Source organism: Macaca nemestrina, chromosome 10 (genome assembly GCF_043159975.1).
Source record: "Macaca nemestrina isolate mMacNem1 chromosome 10, mMacNem.hap1, whole genome shotgun sequence".
Taxonomy (NCBI): domain Eukaryota; kingdom Metazoa; phylum Chordata; class Mammalia; order Primates; family Cercopithecidae; genus Macaca; species Macaca nemestrina.
The window spans coordinates 39301038-39323012 of record NC_092134.1 but is presented as its reverse complement, the minus strand read 5'-3'; the positions used below and the strand labels follow the sequence as shown (position 1 = coordinate 39323012).

The window sequence follows — 21975 nt, the reverse complement described above, 5'->3', positions numbered from 1 at the left end:
GACGTCCTCCAAACTTTGGAGAGTGCCAGAGGAAGCAAGCCTGAGAGCACGGAACTGGCAGTCACGAAGCCTGTGTTCTCCAGCTTCGCCTGCCACCAACTCTCTGAGCCTCCAGGCCTCCTTTGTCAAGTAAGGACACAAGCAAAGCATCTCAGAAGACAAGTCATTTTCATAACTGGAAGTGTAACAGAGCCAACAGGGATGTATGAAACCAGCCACATAAATTGTGAAACCTACGTGATCATGTGTATGTACAATGTTTTCTTAAAAAAACATTACCATTCCTAGATCTAATATCTGTGCCCCACATTTTGCTCAAATTATGCAGTGTTTGAAAGAGATTCTCTACAGAGGTTGAAATCACCCCCTCGGGTGCTGGTAGCAATCTGTGAGGGTAGCTCTTTAGATGTCACAATGATTGGGGATGGGGTGCTGGTGACATTGGATGGGCGGGCGCAGAACTGCTAAACAATGCTCTGGGCAATCCCACAAAGCAAGCACCTGGCCATATCCGGCCTGATTTTCATGTCCCGCCAGACATTCAAGGAATCCAACTATGTTTTCTATGTAAACATATAGTATTTTTCATGTCTGAAAATATGCACTGAATTTTCCAGGAGTATGTATAAGTAGAGGTAAGAGTGTACTTTATTTTGCTCAGAACTTTACCAAGAGTTATTAATAATCTCCAGAAAATCAAATTATAGCAAACACTAATGATGTTTGAGTCACTAAGCAACACACCTATATCTGTCTGCATTGTGATATCACATTCGTGGTTATTCTACAGGTCCAAGAATCTGAGCCTCCCTTGTTCTTTAGAGCAATCAAGCAGAGTATCCACATACTGAAATATACAACAGTTTATGTAAGCTATTTTCATTTCTTCTTTGTATTATAATTTTCACATTATATTAATTTAAAAACATGGGCAGGTAGTATGATCTATGGATTTTATACCGGATTAGTAGAGTACTATAAAATGTTTGTTATAAAAAGTGTGTTTTATATTGGATTGAAAACCATGGGGCCAGGTAATCCTAAAGTCTCTTAGCTTTTAAATTTTGTGAGTCTGTGAGATTATTTAGCCAAATGTCTTCATTTTTATTGGTGAGTAAACTGAAGCCCGTTAAATCATTCATGCATTGTATTACATTCAGAAATTGCTGTGATCATTGGGAGGGGGGAATGAAACCACCCACCAAAAGATTTTGATTTTAGTTTATTCTCTCCTTTTCCAGGGTTACAAAGGACCAGGAATAGCTAGTTAGCTTGCCCTGGTGTCACTGCTCGCTCCTGTGAAGAGTAAGGAGAAACCATGAGGACAGCAGGGGTAATGGCGAAGCAGAAGGAACACAGAAAGCTGATTCTAGAGTAGGGCTGTCTAACAGAAATATCATGCAAGCCACAAATTGGAGCCACATATGTGTTTTACATTTGGAAGTAGCTACATTTTAAAAAGTAAAAAGAATAGGTAACATTAATTTGAATGATGTATTTTATTTAACCCAGTATATTCAAAGTATTATTATTTCAACATGAAAGGAATAGATTATTATTTTTTAAAGGCTTGAATTTTATTTATTTATTTACTTATTTACTATTTTTTGAGATGGAGTCTTGCTCTGTCACCCAGGCTGGAGTGCAGTGGTGTGATCTCAGCTCACTGCAACCTCTGCCTCCTGGGTTCAAGGGATTCTCCTGCCTCAGCCTCCCAAGTAGCTGGGATTATAGGTGTGTGCCATAATGCCTAGCTAATTTTTTTTTTTTTTTTTTTGTATTTTTGGCAGAGACAGGGTTTTACCATGTTGGTCAAGCTGGTCTCGAACTCCTGACCTGAAGTGATCTGCCTGCCTCAGCCTCCCAAAGTGCTGGGATTACAGGCATGAGCCACCATACCCTGCCAGAAAACAATTAATGAGATATTTTATGCTTCTTTTATACTAAGCCTTCAAAATCTGGTGAGCACTTCACATTTAGAGCACACTTCAATTAGGACACAGGCCATTTCAAGTGCTCAGTAGCCACACGTGTCTAGTGGCTGCCATATTGGGTAGTGTGGCTCTAGTGCGATGGCTTTTAGCAGTTCCTCTGCTTCTACCCAGTTCACCTGTCTAGGCAGGAGACTTCCCATCCCTGTAGAATGACAATGGATGGGGAATGGGGGTGCAGCAGGTGGAGTTTACCATCACCTACTCCCTGCCCTGGTCTGTGCACTAGGGTCACAGGCTTTAAACAAGACGGTTTCTGCTAAGACTTACTTGCAAGGCTATGTGACATAGCAGGGTTCAAACCTTGGCAGAGAGGACTAGTGATTTGAAATGAGAGGTCTGGATTTGGAGAAGTGGTTGCTTGCTAGGAATTAGAGGGCTTAGTCCTATAGAACTTTACTGAATAATTTTACAAATATACTATTTTTAAAGTAATTCATTTTTTTCTCATTGTATCTTAATCTCGTTTGGCTCATTCATGGTATACAAATATAAAAGGTATTAGACCAGGTGATTGTTCAAGTCTCTCCTTGTCGCTGTCACTGTCTCCTAATTTGGAAGGAGGTCCACCAGAGACTCAGATCTGGTCCTTCCAGAGACTGTGACTTCTGGCCAGGTCTCTCCTCAGGTGGCTCTGAAGTATTTGAAATGTGTTTTCAATGGCCAAGAGCTGTCTATGTTCGGCTGTGTCAGTGCTTGTTGTTGCGGAGTCGGGGTCGGGACAGGGAACGTGGAGCTTAGCCAGGCAAAGTGCTTTACATCTATGACCCTGTTGAATCAGTGGAACAACCATTTGAGGTCGATGCTGTCATTATCCTCATTTTCCACAAAAGGAAACAGAGGCAGCAGAGGTTAAGCAACTCCTCCAAGGTGGCAGTGGCTGTCGCCATTTCATTCTTTATGGTTGGCGGGCTGAATTTTCTTTCTTGGTGGAAACCTGCCTGCCCCTTCTTAGTCATCCTTCTTTTCCTCTTTTTCATAACATCTCTTCCCTTTTCTTCCTCTACTCCTCGACCACAAACATGCATCAGATGAGGAGCACCTCATCATAAAGCAGGTTGGGGGCTTCAGATCCAGTCTCGGTAGCCCTTAGATTTCTCAATTGGTTTTCCATTTGATGGCTGACATTCCTTCTTCAGGAAGCCCGGGCTGGGAATGCGTGACTCTCTCCTCTCACTCGGTCATTCTACAGCCAATCAGGGATCCGGTTGGCCTTCCTTCTCTTGGAGACCCAGAATATGGGAGCTGTTGCTACTACTGTTGCAACCTTAGCCTGTCATAGGAAGAAAAGCTGCTTTCCAAGACCAGAGGAAGGCTGCGGGCCATGCTGCAGTGCCTTGTGGATGGGCAGGGCCCCACCAGGGTCCCCCTCTCCGGGTCTGGTCCTCAGCTTCGCAAACCAAGGGATTCCTGGACCCAGAGCAGATCAGGCTCAGAAAAGACATGGGAGAAACAGATTCATGAACTGGTGTATAAATCAGAACACCTGTTTATTAATGAGTTAAGAGAAAAATTCCTCCTACAAGGACACGAACATGCACGCTTACAGGTCAGCCTATTTTTCTCTCTATAGAAAACCTTGTGTGAAGAGCCAGACTATTATCTGAAGGTTATTTAATGCACTTGGAAACAGAGCTAGGAGAGTTAGATTATTGCTGAAAATCTAAATATTTATATTTGAAGAAGATGTGATACAAAAAGGGACCTAGTGAAAAGGCGGCCTCTCCTTCACACCTCCCCACTCCCCACTCCCTAGCCCCTTCCCAGGGGTAACCCTTAGGACCAATGTCTTCAGTAAGTTCAGTTGCCTGAGGCCTCCATTTCCTGGGCAGGGATGGAGCTGCTGTGCAGGCCAGGTGACACGTGTCTTCTGGGCTCCCTTCCTAGACAGGTTTTGTCTTGAGATATTAGCGGATGAGAGATGGGGAGGAACGTAAGCCATGGGAGTGATAGAGGCCAGTTGGCAGAGGAGGCATGCAGGGGTTTATGAGTTAGAAATATCTGCAGAGGGGGCATGGGGCGGGGCGAGGAGTGACCCAGTGGCAGCCAAAAGGAGTGTCCCCAAACCCCTGGCAGGGAGCAGACAGTGGCTGTTCTCTGACACTTCTCAGCCCCTAAGGAACAGGATAGGAAGGAAAACCACAGGGTGAGAGAACTGGGGAGACTCTGTCCCTGAAAAATCCTCCCAAAGAGACAGAGCACGATCCAAAACCTGGTGAGAGGCGGCCTGGCCCCACAGCAGCCGTGCCATAACATAGGTCAGTCCTGTCATAGAGTGCAACCAGGTAAGCTGCCTTCCAGCTTCAGTGCCGTGATCTAGAGACCGTGCTGGCGAAGATCTGCAGCAAGAGGGAACAATTAGCCAATTCATTGTGTTGACATTTCTAGCTACACATGCAGTATTTTACAAAATAAGACCTTTTCCCTTAATTAAGGTTGTGACAGATAAAAGTATATTCCCAGCTGACTCATGTCACCCATGTGGGCAGGCCTATTATCCCTACTTGGCCTGCCCTGTCCGCCTACGAGGGCTTGCTCTGTGTGCGTACTCTTGGCAGCTTTTTAAAGGATTCAGAAGGAATAAACACAGGACCCGGTTCCTGCCCTTCATCCAGAAGAGAAGACTCATTCATACGCAAGGTCCAAGCCAGCAAACTTTAGTTGCTCAAGAGCAGGAAAATAAGGCTTATGAAGGAGGGGAACATCTAGAAACCAGCTCAAGCGAGGAGCAGGGGTATTTAATGTGGAAGGGTGAGAACTAAAAGTAGCCTTGAATATCATTTCTGACGTTTGAAGAGGCAGCAAAGCTTAATGTGTGGTGGTTAAAGGCATGACTCAGGAGCCAGATTACTTGGTTCAAATTCTGATTAAACATCTCTGGCCTGTTCACACTGGGCAAGTTACTTCATCTCTCTGTGCATCAGTTTCCTCATTTAGGAAAGTGAAGATAAAGAAAATTAAAAAAGAAAGAAAGTAAAGATAATATGATAGCTATCCCTCAGGGCAGTTGTGAGAGGTAAGCAGGCTAACACATGGTCAATACTCAGAACAATGTCTGGTAGGGCAAACTCTATAGAGGTACTTGTTACTTGGTGTGTGTAAGAGGGCAGGGAGCTGACTATGGGTTGCACCATGTAACCAAAGGAGAATCAGTGAAAAAGCTTCTTCGGTATATAGATTAACTGTTTCTTTTCATATTAGAGTTAGCCAACAGAGGACTTCAAAAATAATGAGCAAAGAAAACTCCAGAGTTCAAAGGGATTGATTCTGTAACTCAAACCCACGTGGGTTCTGCAAATCTAGTCATTGACTTGATGTTTTTCACTCTGATACCACCCAGGCATCTCACGCTTCACATGTTCAAAAGTCGTCTCTGGTTCCCATGTCTACCTGCTCCTCCTTCAGTCTTTTCCTTACCAGCCACCCAGTCCATTCAAGGTAGAAACTGGACCATCAGCCCCCTTTGATGCTTCCCTCTGTCTTGCCCCTATATTTAATCGGTTACAAACAGATGTCCGTTCTACCTCCTCAATATCTTTGGAGATTGTGTTTTTTTTTTCCTCCACAGCCACTGGCCTCCATCTGAGTTCAAGAATCATCATCCCTCCCCTGTAGGAACTTTCTAGCTTGCCATCTTGTTTTATCCCGGCCCTGTGACTAGAAAACCTACAGGTCACCTTGATATAGAAAAAGTGTGCTCCGCAAGGTCAGGAGATAGAGACCAACCTGGCTAACACGGTGAAACCCCGTCTCTACTAAAAAAGAAAAAATACAAAACATTAGCTGGGCATGGTGGTGGGCACCTGTAGTCCCAGCTACTTGGGAGTCGGAGGCAGGAGAATGGCGTGAACCCAGAAGGCAGAGCTTGCAGTGAGCCGAGATCGTGCCACTGCATTCCAGCCTGGGTGACAGAGCAAGACTCTGTCTCAAAAAAAAAAAAAAACAAAAAAAAAAACCGGAGGCTGAGGCAGGAGAATGGCGTAAACCCGGGAGGCGGAGCTTGCAGTGAGCTGAGATCCGGCCACTGCACTCCAGCCCGGGCTACAGAGCAAGACTCCGTCTCAAAAAAAAAAAAAAAAGAAAGAAAAAAGCGTGGTCCCGTCTGAGAAGATGCATCACTGGGTCAGGCCTTTATGCAGCCCAGAGGCCAGATTTCCCCATTGCTTGCCACTCAGCTGGCGCTCATGTGTTTGCCACACTGGCTTGACCAAGTACAGTGATTCTTCTTTTCAGTTTATTCTTCCCACGTCGGTCAGGATGAATTTGTGAAAATGTAAATTGGATCATGCCCCATTTCTCTCCGGTATCACCCCCATGCCCAGTCCCTCTTGGTTTCCTATTGCCCTTTAGCTCCAGATCAAATCCCAGCTCTGTCCTGTCACCTGCGGTCCCGTGCTGTGTCATTTCTGGCTGCATTATCAAATGGCCATTCATCAGGAAGGAGATTCTGCTGTAAAAACATGCTCTAGAGTAGATCATAGGATGTTACCTCCTAAAGAGAGCTTAGAGACACTGCCTAATGCAGAGGCAAAAGACTGTGCTCCTGAGGGCTGTAGCCAGCCTGCAGACACATTTTGCCTGGCTCACAGCATTTAAAAATCTTTTTAATTAGTTGACACTATTTAAAATAGAGATTTTACCTAAAATATAGACTCATGGCTTCTCCTCAAAGATTAGCAGATGTGGAGACATTGGACCCTTCTTTCAGGGTGACAGTTGACTGCTTCCGAGCTGTCACTGTCCCCTGAGATGGGGCATGCCTGCCCCAGTTCTCCCCAGCCCGCATAGCTCTGTGTTCTATGCTCATTTATATTCCCTAACAGGCCCCTGTAGACATTGACATTTGCAACTCCTAAGCTAATTGAACCTCTTCATTTTATAGGTTTGGCAGGTGAGACCAGAGAGCTGGCACATCGGTCTCTAGGTCATGTACTGGATCATGAAGCATCTAATGGCTTCTGACTCCCAGTCCCCTATTCCCTCTGTTGAACCATAGCTACCTCTCAGTGGAAAACAAAAAAGAAACTCACTGTGTAATTTGATTAATTATCCTTCCTGCTGTGACTGCTAGCCAACGTGCCTTTTAGTTGTTTTGCTTATATCTGTTGCCACGTGAAAATGGGAACATATGGTCTGGAGGGCCAAGATGGTATTCTAAGAATATCTCATACCCTGCATGAAACTAGACCAAAGAAGAAAGGTAGAGAAATAGAGAGGATTGAAAATGACAGAGAAAATGAAATCTGAACAGCTTTTGAGAGGGGCACAGCCTCTTCCTTGTGGTGTTGCAGGATGGTTGGGAGTCAGTTGGGTTGCCACTCTTTAAGGGATGTGAACATCAAGATGTAGACAGCAGGCCGGGTGTAGTGGCTCATGCCTGTAATCCCAGCACTTGGGGAGGCTGAGGCGGGTGGATCGCTTGAGGCCAGGAGTTTGAGACCAGCCTTGCCAACATGGTGAAACCCCATCTCTACTAAAAATATAAAAATTAGCCAGGCCTGGTGGTGGGCGCCTGCAATCCCAGCTACTTGGGAGGCTGAAGCACGAGAATTGCTTGAGCCTGGGAGGCAGAGGCTGCAGTGAGCTGAGATTGCACCACTGCACTCCAGCCTGGGCAACAGAGGAAGACTCAGTCTCAAAAAAAGATGTAGACAGCAATGAGTCAGTGGCACAAAAAGAATTGAAAGGCCTTTTCTTCTTTAGGCTTGATTCGCCATCCTACCCTGCCGCTCCCTTAGAATTACTGTGGACAGGCAGAACACTGCAAAAAAGGGAAATTTGTCATTTGCCTTGGGGAACAATGGCTTTCACCAATCAAGAGGCACAATCAACCACAGTCTCAGAGCCTGAAGAAAGACGTTAAAATCTTCCTGTTGTCTTTAGAGGAGGAGGTTACATCATTTCATAGGGAAATGAGCCTTGACAACCCCTGCATCCCCCGATACTACATCCTCTTTGAACCACTGTGAATCGTTGTCATGAAGCTGAGACAAGGTTTGGCATGGGCAACTCCAGACCTCATCCTTGTGGTGACCCTGGGCTCCTTCTTCATAAGCAATAGAGAAGCAGACTGTTTGGGAGAAGGAAAAAGTAGTGATGGGACAAGTTCCCAAAAAGAAGCCGTGGCAGGAAGTTCAGTGTTAGATGCAGTCACCTTTTGGGTTTTGTCTCTGTTGGATTATTCTGTTTTTTGTTTCTCATTGGAGTCTAGAAAATGTTTAATGACACTTAATGGTGCTCCCTTTATCCATGTAAAAGTATATCTAAGAACTTCTGCATATATTAACACTCTGTAATGATTAAGCCAATGTAATTAGAATATTGTGTCAGCAAGAGAAATATTTTTCTCTAGACATACATAGATAAATCAAATTTTTTCTTTCAAATCTCTGCAATTGCTCAAAAATGGAAATCAGTTTTATGATTTCATGGATTGTCATCTCCTTACAACAGCAGACTAATGAACATGATGATTTATGCAAACAAAATGTATTCATTTAAGAATATGCTCGCATTGGCTGGGCACAGTGGCTCACACCTGTAATCCCAGCACTTTAGGAGACCAAGGCAGGAGGATCACCAGGTCAGGAGTTCGAGACTAGCCTGGTCAACATGGTGAAACCATGTCTCTACTGAAAATACAAAAATTAGCCTGGCGTGGTGGCAGGTGCCTGTAATCCTAGCTACTCAGGAGGCTGAGACAGGAGAATCGCTTGAACCCAGGAGGTGGAAGTTGCAGTGAGCAGAAATTGTGCTCACAACAACAACAACAAAAAGAGAATATGCTAGCATTGTTGATTTGATTTCTAGAATTCCAAGGGCCTGTTCCTCTGACCCTCTTAAAGAATACATCAAAAGAGTGATCAGTGGATTAATAACTTAGCACTGTCCCTTTTCACTTCCTACCCTTCGACTAAAACAATTTTTTCAAATTACTTCTACAAATGTTGTACTTTCATTAATTGGTTGGATCAACAGGGTAGAAAGTTGTTTTCTTTTTCTCTTAAGAATTTTCTGCCACTAAGTTCTTCCAGCCAAAGAATGTTCATTCATTATAATACCTCTTCAGTTCAGGCATTTATTTACTTGAAGTGTGAATCCATTGCTATTCTCATCGTGTCTAACTTGGTCTTTTTAGAAGTAAGGTATTTTTCCCTGCCTGTGGTTCATGCAGAAGTGGAGATAATGATTGCGTTGAGAATTCAGGGAGAGCCTACAAGTAGGCCACAGAGGTGGGATGTGGAGTGAGGAATAGTCAGAAGAGAAAGAAGCAAGGCTGTTGGAATGGAGAGGTTTAAAGAGACTGTACTAGAAGGAGCTCACATCATTAAAACCCAGCTGCACAGTCCTGGGAAATTGTCAAATATCAGAGAGTCTACAGTTGAAGCAGCTTGGGAACAACTTCCCTCTGCAGTAAAAGTGCTGAGTTGTGGAGAACACAGTGACCCAAACTGACAAAATAATGAAATACATGGCGTTTCCCCAGTGAATGGAAAGTTGCTTTTTACCATGTTCCAAAACACTGGCTCCATTTGGTGTGTGTTTTGTTTTTATTTGTAATACCCTACTTTGATGTTTCCTGGAAACCGTCCTTTGAGTCTGTGAGTTTTGGTGCAAGCTCAGTGGCAATGTTACCCTCACCTCTAGGCTGTTGTAGGACACACCCTGGTCTCATTTTCAGTGTCTCAGCATACTTTCCAATGCTTCCAGTAATGGATTGTGCAAAACACAAAACCAAAAGCAGATGGGATGTACATAGATAAGCTGTTTCATTTTTCATCCCTGTAATTTCCTAGGTTTGATAGCACTTCAATTTTCTAACCATAAAAGCTGCTTCTGTGCTTTTTGGAAAACACACACACACACACACACACTCACACACACACACACAACCAGGAAGTAGGTTGAAAGAATATTACATGGGGTTTTGTGTTGTTTTGCTTATTTCTTTCTTTTTAAAAGAAGTACCTTGCTGCCGGAAAAGAAGTCAAAAAAATTGCTTTGAAGAGTATATTTGTCCAAGTGCAGTTTCCTTAGGGAACTGTCGTGTTAACACCGAAGAATACATTAGAACGCATCATTCTATGACACATTATCATAGCTGAAGCTGAAACCCAGCCTTCTACTGAGTGGTATTCCTGAAGCCAGTCACTCTTAGAAGTGATAATATTTGTTTACCAGAACTTTAAATGCCGATTGTGGTGTCTGCATCTCCTGCCCAGGGGAAAGGGCTCTTCTGTCCATGGAATGTGATAACCCAGCAGGAGGTAAAAGCTGCCCCTGGATAGAGTGAAGCATGTAGAGGGAGGTGGAGTGAATTACAGCTGATTCTTTGGACCACCCATCTTGTTGCCAATTAAATGTTTACATTATCTTTTTGCTCAGATAGGTGTCACAAGTATGTATTCATTAATACAAGGGGCTTGTTCCAAATCAATCATGAAAATAAGTTTTTGCTGTTGGTATTTTTTGTTAAAGAACATCTAACCCCGTAACTGTTTGATGAGGGCAGTTTCCCTCAGGCTGTAAAATGAATTAAGGGAGCACTCTTCTCTGCAGTCATTTTCTTCCCGCATTGGTTCTAGGCTCAACCATTTAGGTGTCTCTGGTATCTGCATAGTTTGGGAATTATACTTGAACTAACCCAAAATTACTGCCCAGTAATCCTCTTTCTCACTCAAGAGATTTGTCAACATTCATCTAACCAGAGACTTAGCAGGACATAGAGAATCATCTAGAAGAGCACTGACTCTGGAGCCAGACAGACCTGGAGCCAGACAGGCTCTCTGTCACTTACTAGTCTGAGTGATTTGGGGCAAGTTACTCAGCTTCTCCAAATATTAGTGACCTGTTGGGAGAAGATGATGGTGATACCTATCTTGTGGCGACAGCTTTAGGAGTAAAAGTGTTTCCTTTGTTTTCCCTTCTCCTTGTTTTAAAATGATAGAAGGAGGGAGCACACTTATCTCAAAACTCTCTGAACCGGAAGGGGCTGTGTTAGAAACTGTTTCTAAGCTTGGAATGGAGCATGTGTCATATTTGTCATATGGTGGAGAGGGAAATGACTTCTCTTATTTCTCTTCTCTGTTATCCACCCAAAATCTAGGAGATAAAGCATAGGGCTGGTTAAGCCTAGGAGAAGCACAGCAGTATTAGGCTGTGAGAATCTGTTTTGCTTAACGTCTTTCTGGTAAAAAGAGAAGCTACCGACACCAAAAAAGGGCAAGCAGGATGTCCAGTACCTCTCTCCCTAACTTTTCAGACCCTTTGATGCCACAGAGGAAGACAGGCATATCGGCAGCATGGCCCCTCTGCCTCCTCCTTTCATCTCCCTGATGTTTTGTCTTCCCCACTAATACGAGCACAGTTCCTTTTAAATGAACAAAAAGTGAGACAAATACATCCCTAGAATCTGACAAGTATTTATGGAATTCTGTACTTTTATTTTCTCTTCTACCTATAAAGTGCATGAATGGCAGGGCTGAACTGTCTTCAGGAAAATCTGAAAGCCCGGAACTTATTAACATGCTTGACACCTGCCTCTATGAGGGACTTCTGAAGCCAGAGATATTCTTTGTAACTGAGGTCCATCTGTTGCACAGATTTTTAATTCAGATATTCTTCCTTCTCAAGCCAAGGCTGAGAGAGCAGCCAATTTTGTGGAAAGATTTCTTTAATAAGAAATGAATAAAACTATCAATGCTAAATAAAATAGACCACTGTGAAACTTGGGTTAAATCCCACAGGGAAGAGTATGTGAGATTAACTGCATTATATAACAAGACCGCCTTTAATAGCTGGCACGATTCTTTTTGTTGTTCCAAGGGAGAAGCAGCCAAGACTAGAACCAAAGCACATGATATTATTTTAAAGTGCTGCAGCCTCTGGAATTTTTCCTCGGAGAGATGTCAGGATCCTGAGTCTTCCTGTGATTTATAGTTGTTTTAAATGTTTAATACTTTTTACGTTTTCAAAGCCATATCCTCTGCTTCCAGCAGCCTAGGGATGTGTTTCTGTTGCTTTGAAAGCTGATTTCCAAATGGGAAGTTTTAAAACTGTGCAAAAAGGAGGTCTTACAGTACTGGGTGTTTGAATGATTTTTAAATGGATGAAAGGGAGAAGGCTGTAAAGGCAGGGCCCACGGGAGTCTTTTCCTCAGCTCCTTGTGAGGACACAACAGAGGAGTGGCTGGAGAGAACTTTCAGAGTATCACCACCTTCACGCAGCAAACATTGCTGAGCCAGGTACTCCCAGACCTCAGCGAGCTCACTGTCAAGTATGGCTGGCAAGCAAGTGTTAGGTTGAGCCACGTGAAACTGCAGTTGTTGTAGATCAGAAATGGTAGAATATTGGCAATGTCAAATGACTCAACCTAATAATTAGATGAAAACTGTACACAGTATTAAAGACTGTGATGGCCAGCCTGCAGTATTCTGGGAGAGTCTAGGGAACAGGACCTAACCCAGTGAAGTGGGGCCAGGGACAAGAAGGGGACAAAACAAACCCAAAAAACCCAAACTTCATTGAGGTATAATTGACATATAGTAAACTGCACAAGTTCTTAGTATGTAATTTGATGTTTCCACATACTTATATACCCATGAAACCATTGCCATAATCAGAATGATGAACCTATCTGTGACCCCTAAACATTTTCTCCTGCCCCTCTGTAATTCCTTCTTCCCATCACCCCCATCTCCAGGCAAACACGGATCTGCTTTCTGTCATTGTGTGTTGGTTTCATTTCCTAGAATTTCACGTAAATGGAGTTCTACAGCATTCTCTTTTGTCTGGCTACTTGCACTCCACTTAATTATTTTTAGATTCTTCCATGTTGAAGTGTGTATTAATACTTTGTTCCTTATACTGTAGAACAGTGTTTCATTTTGCAGATATGCCATAGTTTGTTTATCCATTCACCTGTTGACAGACATTTGTGTTGTTGGCTATTATAAATAAAGCTGCTGGGAACATTCATTTACAAGTCTTTGCATGGACATGGGCTTTCTTTTCTCTTTGTTAAACACCTAGAAGTGAAATGGCTAGACTGTATGGTAGATGTATAACATGTTAAGTGACTGCCAAACCGTTTTCTAAAGTGTTTGTCCCATTTTATGATTCTATCAGCAGTGTATGAGAGTTCCATTTCTTCCACATCTGTGCCAACATTGTCTTCAGTCTTCTTAATTTTAACCAAAATTTTTATTGTGTTAAGAACACTTAACATGAGATCTACACGGTATTGTTAACTATAGGTACAATGTTGCAGATCCCTAGAAATTATTATATATATATATGTATATACACACACTGTGGGTACCATGTTGCAGATCCCTAGAAATTACTCATCTTGCATAAATGAAAGCATACCTGTTGAACAGCAACTCCTCATTTCCCCCTTCTCCCAGTAGTGGTTCCCCCCTAGCATCCACTCTTCTCTGTTTGACTATATTAGATACCTCAAATAAGTGGAATCATGTTGTATTTGTCCTTCTGTGACTGGCAACCATTCTAATTTGAGTAGAGTGGTATCGCATTGTGATTTTAATTTACATTTCTCTAGGGAGTGATATTGAGCATCTTTTTATGTATTTATTTGTCATCCATGTATCTTCTTAACTGAAGTGTCTGTCCAAATCTTTGCCCATTTACAAAACTGGGTCTCTTTTTTTTAAGCTTTGAGAATTATTTGTATGTATTTGTATACAAGTCCTTTACAAGATGTGATTTGCAAATATTTTCTTCCTAGTCACTGGTTTGTCTTTTAATTTTCTAAACAGTGTCTTTCAAATAGCAGAAGTTTTAAATTTTGATGACATCCAGTTTATCAATTTATTCTTTTATGGATCATGCTTTTAGTATGGTGCCATTTTAAAGAACTCTTTGCCTAAGCTAAGGTTGCAAGTAATTCATCTATGTTTTCTTCTGGAAGTTCCATAGTTTTAGGTTTTCTATTTGGGTCTATGATCCATGTTGAGTTACTTTTTGTATATGATATGGGGTTTGCCTTAAGTTCTTGTGTATGTCTGCATGTGTGTGTGCGCATGTGTGCACGTGCATATGGAGAGTCAGTTGTTTTAGCATCACTTGTTGAAGAAACTATCCTTCCTCCACTGAACTGCCTTTGCACCTTTGTCAAAAGGTTTCCATATGGGTGTAAATATATTTCTGAAGTTTCTCCTGTTTTATTGATCTATTTGTCTACCTTTTCACTAATACCCACTGTCAATTTCTGTAGCTTTAGGATGTCTTAAAATCAAGTAGTGTAATTATTCCAGCTTCATTCTTTTTCTGAATTATTTTGGATCTTCTAAGGTCTTCACATTTCTTTATAAATTTCAGAATCAGCTTGTCAATTTCAGTTTAAAAAAATATGTTTGGATTTTGATTGGAAGCCATTTTGATTGGGAGTGATTGGGCTTCCCAGGGAGATGTGTTCATGGGAGGAAACACATTTTTATGTCTGAACAACTGGCATTTTAAGACCCATACAGCATTTAAAAATTTTTCCACAGCCTTGCTCCCAACTTTATTGAAAACCCATCTGCGAAAAATAGTGTTATTTTATGCCAGAGGATACAAGGAAAAATAAAATGTTCTAATTCTGGTCCTTATTTCCTGTGATTTCACTCTTTTTTTTTTTTTTTTTTTCATCTCATCCCAGAGAGAGGAGAGTAAAGACAGTTATCGCAGGCAGTCTTTTACCCCTGGGAAAAGACCACAGACACATAGGAGGGTTTGTGCTGCCTTGAGTGAAAAGAGTCCGTTTTGTTATGCTCTCCTCCCCCCAGCTGGCTGGAGGCTCATCCACCAAGCCTTAAACTATTATGCTGTGCAGGATTTTCTACCATTATCTGCTACAGGAGGCAGAAATCAAACCCTAGTAAGGCTTGTGAGTTCCTGGCTGGACCTGGGAGATCAGCTCAGCGACTGGGCTTTCTCATGTGTGGTAGGAGAGTGGATGCTGGGGGTAACCAGCATGAGGATGACTCTGGTGAGCTGACAAGCAAAGCTACAAATCTGGAATTTTGTGAAACCTCTCAATTTTTAAATGCTCTTTCTGTAGTTTTATGAACTGGAGAGGCCAAATGAAACACATCTGCAGGCCACATTCAGTCCATTGCTACCACTGTGCAGACTCTAATGGATGGGTGCTTTTATTGGCTTTTAGGGTCAGCTCTGTCATCGGCTCCCTAAAGTTGTTGTTGTTGTTGTTGTTGTTGTTGTTGTTATTGTTGTTGGAGATGGAGTCGCGCTCTGTCATCCAGGCTGGAGTGCAGTGGCATGATCTCGGCTCACCACAACCTCTGCCTCCAGAGTTCAAGCAATTCTCATGCCTCAGGCTCCTGGGTAGCTGGGATTACAGGTGCCCGCCACCATGCCTGGCTGATTTTTTGTATTTTAGTAGAGAGCGGTTTTCACCATGTTGGCCAGGGTGGTCTTGAACTCCTGACATTAGGCAATCCACCTGCCTCAGCCTCCCAAAGTGCTGGGATTACAGGCATCAGCCACCGTGCCCGGCAGTTATTTCAACAGTTGCTTATGGAGCACTCCTGATGTGCCAGGAAGTGCTGAGTGCACAGGTGCACAGGAAATTGACCAGCACTGGGGAGAGCCTGCTGTGGGTTTTAGGGGCTCCTGCTTCAATGTGGGGCTCAGGCGTGGCAGAGAGAGGCATCCCAGTGCCACCACCTACTTTCACCTGAATCTGTCTGTTCCCCGAATCTTCGCTGTCACTTATTTCAGGCCCTCCAAGAAGAGCATGGCTGATTTATGCTTGGAAGTCTCCCAGAAGGCTTCTTCGAAGAGATGACACGTGAGCTAATGATTGAATGTAGAGTAAGAATGAGCCAGCCGAATGTGCTCTAGAACAATGTTGGTCAAATCTTGCTACCTGTTAGTGGAATATGAAATCAATTTAAAATAAAATAGGATAGCAGGCAGTAAAGATAAGTATTTTTTGTTTTGTTAAACTTTTTTTCAGTCTCTCTCTCACACACATGCACCTGCTTCTTTTAAAAGAAACTTTTAAAAGAAAATTTTGGTTAAACATATATAAAAACAGAATCTGGAAAAAAGTTTGATTTTGAGAATGTTAAGAAGATTAAAAGAATATTTATTAAGGATAAGCCTATGCTATTTCTGCAGTCCTTCCATAAATATGCGCCTTCACCTGCTTATTTGCAACACTAAGTAGGTACTGAATACTTGCTAGAATAAGCATCTGCAAATCACTCTATTACTGACTGAGCTCCACAGTAATCATGAGACTAAGCAAGTGACTTTAATTCTCTTGACTTTATTTCCTTCATTGATGAAATAAGTGAGTTGGTCTAGAAAAGGTCATGTTCAAGCCTAAGTTTCACAGAGGTGCTTTAGACAATCGCCAAACAATTTACAGAAATAGCTAAATAATAGCTGTATCATTAGCACCTAAAATGTAATTGGCAGTACAGGCCTCAATTAATATTTGCTAAGGCAATATATCTGTCTTCAGGGTGCCATTGTATTTTATGTGAGATTGGGCATATTTGAATTCACTAATAAAATATTTCACTGAATTCTCCCTTTAGGCAAAAAATTTGAAACATTGCCAGGCACATTAACCTGTGTCTGGAGTCCCAGCTAATCGGGAGGCTGAGGCAGGAGGGTCACTTGAGTCCACGACTTCTGGGCTGTAGTGCACTATGAAGATGGGTGTCCGCGCTAAGTTCGGCATCAATATGGTGACCTCCTGGGAGCAGGGTCCACCAGGTTGCCTAAGGAGGAGTGGACCACCCCAGGCCAGAAAGGGAGCAGGTCAAAACTCCTGTGCTGATCAGTAGTGGGATTGTACCTGTGAACAGCCACTGCACTCTGGCCTGGGCAACATAGCAAGACCATGCCTCTGAACAACAAAAATTTTTAGTAATTTTTTTAAAATTTGAAATACACAATTTCAAAGCCAAATGGGATTCCCAACTGTGGTTAGCTCTTTCTGCATGGCAGCGCCTCCTGTGCTTCGTCAGGTTAGTTTTGCATTACATGCAGCTGCACAGGGAATGCAGCTGCTACCCAAAATGCAACTACTCCACAAGTGTTTTAAATTACTGTCTTAAAAGATACTTCTTGGGATCGGCTTCCTACCAGACATGGTGCTAGGGGATAGCTGTGAACAAGAAAGACACAGCTCTCATCTTCCTTTAACTCTTAGTTTACCTCGATATATGCCACACGCTTTCTTGCTGAGTTAATACATGCTTGCAGGTTAATGTCTTTGGGCGGACACTGTGTTCAGGCTTTGCCTGCATCTGTCTGTATCATGTGCAGTCAGGTCACTGATTTGGAAGTGGTCTATTTGCTTAGCGTGGATTCTGTGAGACAATCATCTTCCTTGTTCCTGATTCCAAACTTGTGTGTTAATGGAACCAAGTTTGCTGTCAAGTTTTTGGTTGGTTTTGGGTTTTTTGCTAGGGTGATAGTGTATTTGCAGTCAGTGAAAACATCTGACCCTTTCCTTCTGAACTGCATTATAGCCAGGTTGAGAACATTCTATGCATTTACAATTGATTTTTTTTTAACTTGATGATATCACATTTATCCCATGACAAATTAAATCTTCTTAGGATCATTCCATCAATCTAATGAAGTTATTTTGATTCTTGATATGTCAATCACCATATCACTGTCCCTTACAGCTTTGGGCAGGCAGCAGATGTAAAAGCCTTCCTTCTCTCTCTCTTCCTAGGATGCTGATAAGAGAACTGAAAGTTTCATTTATGAGATTGTTGTTGTGTCATAGCTTTGAAGGATTTTACTTGGTAAATTTGCATGACCTCCGTACTTTTTTCATTTCTTTGGTCTTACTGCCAAGCCACTCAACACAGCTGAACTCCATCAAAGAAATATGCTTTTGATGCCTGAAGTCAGCTGCGTTCTTAGCATTACTGATAATCTTACCCTTCTTCTAGGCAGGTTTGGCATTAATAAGGAAAACATAAGTCCATCAGGGTTGTTATTTTATAGTTTATAATATGCAATTGAAGCTTCTTAATCTTTCTCTATACTTTTTATTACTCAGTAAACAGCAGCAAAGATAATATCAAGGAACCATAGGACATCTTGTTTTCTTCAGTTTTAATATCTGTTTAAATATTTATATATTTGATATTGAAGATGAAACTAAAGTTATAAGTATTTTTAAACAATTTTGAAAATTTTGGAGAACAATCATCAGTAGGAAATAATTATGTGATTAAGAAGTTCATTTTCCCTATTTAGAAAAGGGGGAAGACTGAAAAATGCAAACTGTTATATTCACATACGTAATTTCCATATAAAAGAATCTTAAATGTCTTCTGCTAATAACTCGTGAAGAAGCAGTGTTGTCATTAATGTTGAACTTAACAATAGTTATCTGAGCGTTTTGGTAGACAGACAAGGCAATTCGGAATTTTGTCTCTCAACATCTGTACTCTGCTTTTAACTTCAAAAGGTAGTTTTGAAGTACATGTAATTTTTGCCATCTGCCACTGAATTTGTGATTTAGAAATATTAGAAGCAGGGCCACATTATGACTTTCTTGGGCTGCAGGCCTTTTTGCCTTTGTGGCAAAACTTCTCATGATTTCATTGTGTTATACGAATGATACATGCTCATTATAAGGAATCCAAGGGATGTAGAAAAGTAAAAAGAAACAAATCATACTTTCTATCATTTAAAAATAAGCCTCATTAACATTAAGGAAACATTGTGTTAGATATCACCCTAAGCGTGTTTGCAGATGGGAAGATGGATGGAGAGAGAGATATGCTTTCATAAAAGTGTGATCATATGATACATGCTAAGTTTTTATTTAAAGTTATTTTTTTGAGATAGGGTCTCCCTGTGTCACTCAGGCTGGAGTGCAGTGGCACTATCACAGCCCACTGCAGCCTCCACTTCCCAGGCCCAAGCAGTCCTCCCACCCTGGCCTCCCAAGTAGCTGAGACCATGCCTGTGGTTAATGCCCACCATGCCCAGCTAATTTTTTATTTTTACTTTTGTCCAGATGAGGGCGGGGGGGGGGGGTCTCGCTATGTTGCCCAGGCTAGTCTTGAACTCCTGGACTCAAGCGATCCTCCCGCCTCAGCCTTCCAAAGTGTTAGGATTACAGGCATGAGCCACTGCCCAGCTATACACGCTAATTTTTAAATGTAAAAATCATTACACTTAATTTTACCTGATTTTAACTGGAGAAAAATAAGTGAGCATTAAGGAATTACTGAACTTTGAACAAACATTTTTTCACAGTAAAAAATGTTATTTTTTTTTTAAGTAAAGAGATGATAAGAACTTGCTGGTTTTCATTTTGTGTGTGTGTGTGTGTGTGTGTGTGTGTTTTCCAGTTATGTTTTTGTGGTAGGCAGTGTTGCTGTTCACCCAGTTTTCTTCCTCTTCTGGGATACAGGAGAATCATATTTCCTCACTCTCTTCAAGGTCACTGTGTGACCTTGTGGCTTGCTTTAGCCACACAACATGAGCAGAAACGACCATTATGGATGAATGCATTTAATTGCCAGGTCTCCAGTCTCACCCTTTCTTCTACCACCTTGGTGAGCCTGGATGCTCATGTTAACGTGGTGGGGGCATAAGATCAAGACAGCACAGAGTGCAGAGCCAGCACGTGAAAGGCGCAGCCCTGAGGACCCACATGGGCCTGCAGTGCAGGGAGTATGAGCACGAAATGAACTCTTGTTCTGTTAGGTAACTGAGACTTGGCTTGTTTTTAACCGTAGATTACTTAGCTTATCCTGATGCTATCATTTTCATACTAGACAGTATGGACGTCCTTCCTGCCATGATAAATAAGGTCATTAAGAACTTTCACTCTTCCTTCCCTTTAGATTTCAGTTAGTTACACCGCTGTTTTCACATAGTCAAATAGATAATATTTACATTCTATTCTATAATCTAGCTTTGATTTTGATTAGTTATGTTATTTTCATATAGTTAAGGTATATAATGTTACATTCAGTTGTTTAAAATTTGTTTGTTTCTTTGTTTGATTGTTTGTTTTGAGACGGAGTTTCGCTCTTGTTGCCCAGGCTGGACTGCAGTGGCACGATCTCAACTCGCCATAACCTCCACCTCCCAGGCTCAAGCAGTTCTCCTACCTCAGCCTCCCAAGTAGCTGGGACTACAGGCATGTGCCACCACACCCGGCTAATTTTGTATTTTCAGTAGAGACGGGGTTTCTCCATGTTGGTCAGGCTAGTCTCAAACTACTGACCTCAGGTGATCCGCCCGCCTCGGCCTCCCAAAGTGCTGGGAGGCGTGAGCCACCATGCCTGGCCTAAAATTAGTTTTATATTTAAATGAATTCAGTGCCCAGTACTAATCTTTTTCCTATGGCTTTCCTGGTACTGATATTGAGGAACAGATCAAGGGGTTTAGTGGAGACTGCCTGGCAGAGGGGAGGAGTATTTTATCATTTGCATTGTTTAGAATTGCTTGCACATGGTGATGTGAAAAACAGACTTTTAGTGCTTTTGCTACTTATTTAAATTTCTCTGTAAGCACTGCATCCTTTATTGTCTGCATCTGAAGCAAACCATTTTCACTGACCCCCCCATTGGTGTGCCACTGCTGATAGCTTTTTTTAATTCATTGCACTGACTAGATTGTCAAGACTTCAAGGAGGGCTCATGAATGATGAATTTTTTAGTTTTTTTTCATGTTCAAGAATATCTGATGATTACCTTACCTTTATACTTCAATATCATCCCTAGGAGTAATATTTATGCACTATACTTTATTCCCCTTAGAATTTTGGAGGAATTGTTTATCTTTTGCATTTAAAATACTTTTGAAAAAAATGACTGGCTTTCCCCTCATTGTAGGCAACTTGGCTTGTTCTGCTTGAAGAATTGTTTCTCGGAACTGGAAATTCAATTATTTAACCAGGGTACATGTTTCAGTTAATTGTTTCATATTCATTTTTTGTAAAAACGAAGTATGCTCTTTTGACTTAGAGCTCCGTTGCTTGCTCATTTTAGGGATACTTTCTTGCATTGGATCTTTAAATACTTTGGCCTGGGTTCTCTACTTCAGGGATACTCATTAATCTTTCTGATGGATTTTATTTTTTCTCCTCTATGTCTATCATTTTTCTCTTTAAATTTTGCCTTTTATCTCTGATTACCTCAAGGCTTCCTAGGATATAAATAATTTTGAGTCATCCTTGGTGTTTCTCACTTACTAGTTTATTCCTTGGAGACTGTAGATTTTTGGTTTTGGCCCATTTTCTTCCACATAATGCTCTCTTTTTAACTCATGTGTTACTCTGGTATGTTACTCACTTGGCATGCTGTTTCATTCCATCCTGCGTATGTTTGGGTGACTTTGGCCTTTGGGGCTCTGATCCACTGGGGTGATTTCTCCTTGGCATCCTTCTGACCCCTGTGTATTACCTCTTGAGGACCAGGTATCTCCTGTCCTGTGCACTTTTCTTCAGCCTATAGGCACATGTAAGCAAAAGAGCAGGTCAAGGAAGTGAGCTCACCAGGTTGTTTATGCGTGGGACACCCTATAATGCCTGTGCTGTGCCGTCTCTCCTGAGAACATGCGGAATGTCTTCTCATTCTGCCAGGGACAGTTAGTCCTTGTTGTCCACATTTTTTATCTCCTGTCGCTTCATGTAGCAGTTACCATCTCCACTCTGCTGAAATCAGAGGAGAAAAAAATGTAAGAAACCCACTTAATTTTTTCCTCTCTAGATTTGGGGATAGTAGAGCGAATCTCTTAGAGTTGAGTTTGGGTGAATAACTGATATAGCTTCAGGAAGGTAGGAATTGGAAGGTGGTTCTGCCATCTTTTTTGATGGGCTTCTTTTTAAATTTTATTCCCTTTTCTTCATTTCCTTAGGTGTTGGGGGATGGAGACACTGGGGTCAGGCCTCATTCTGCCGTATTTACCCAGAAGCCATCTTGGGGCCTGCCTGTCTTTCTCTTTTCAAATGAAACAT

General features: G+C 42.0%; 1 protein-coding gene across 11 annotated transcripts in view; it reads left to right on the top strand.

Annotated features, from left to right (window-relative positions):
* LOC105483702 (CASP2 and RIPK1 domain containing adaptor with death domain) overlaps positions 1-21975 on the top strand; it is a 179153-nt gene that overhangs the window by 142897 nt on the left and 14281 nt on the right. The window contains exons 4-5 of one of the 11 annotated variants that reach the window (XR_011608967.1): positions 791-868; positions 1242-1305. The exons of 6 other annotated variants lie outside the window; for them this stretch is intronic. The gene's annotated coding sequence lies outside the window, so the exon portion shown is untranslated. Of the gene's footprint in view, positions 1-790; positions 869-1241; positions 1475-21975 lie in introns of all 11 variants that reach the window. 4 more of the 11 variants (XR_011608964.1, XR_011608966.1, XR_011608965.1 and 1 more) reach the window with 4 other exon arrangements.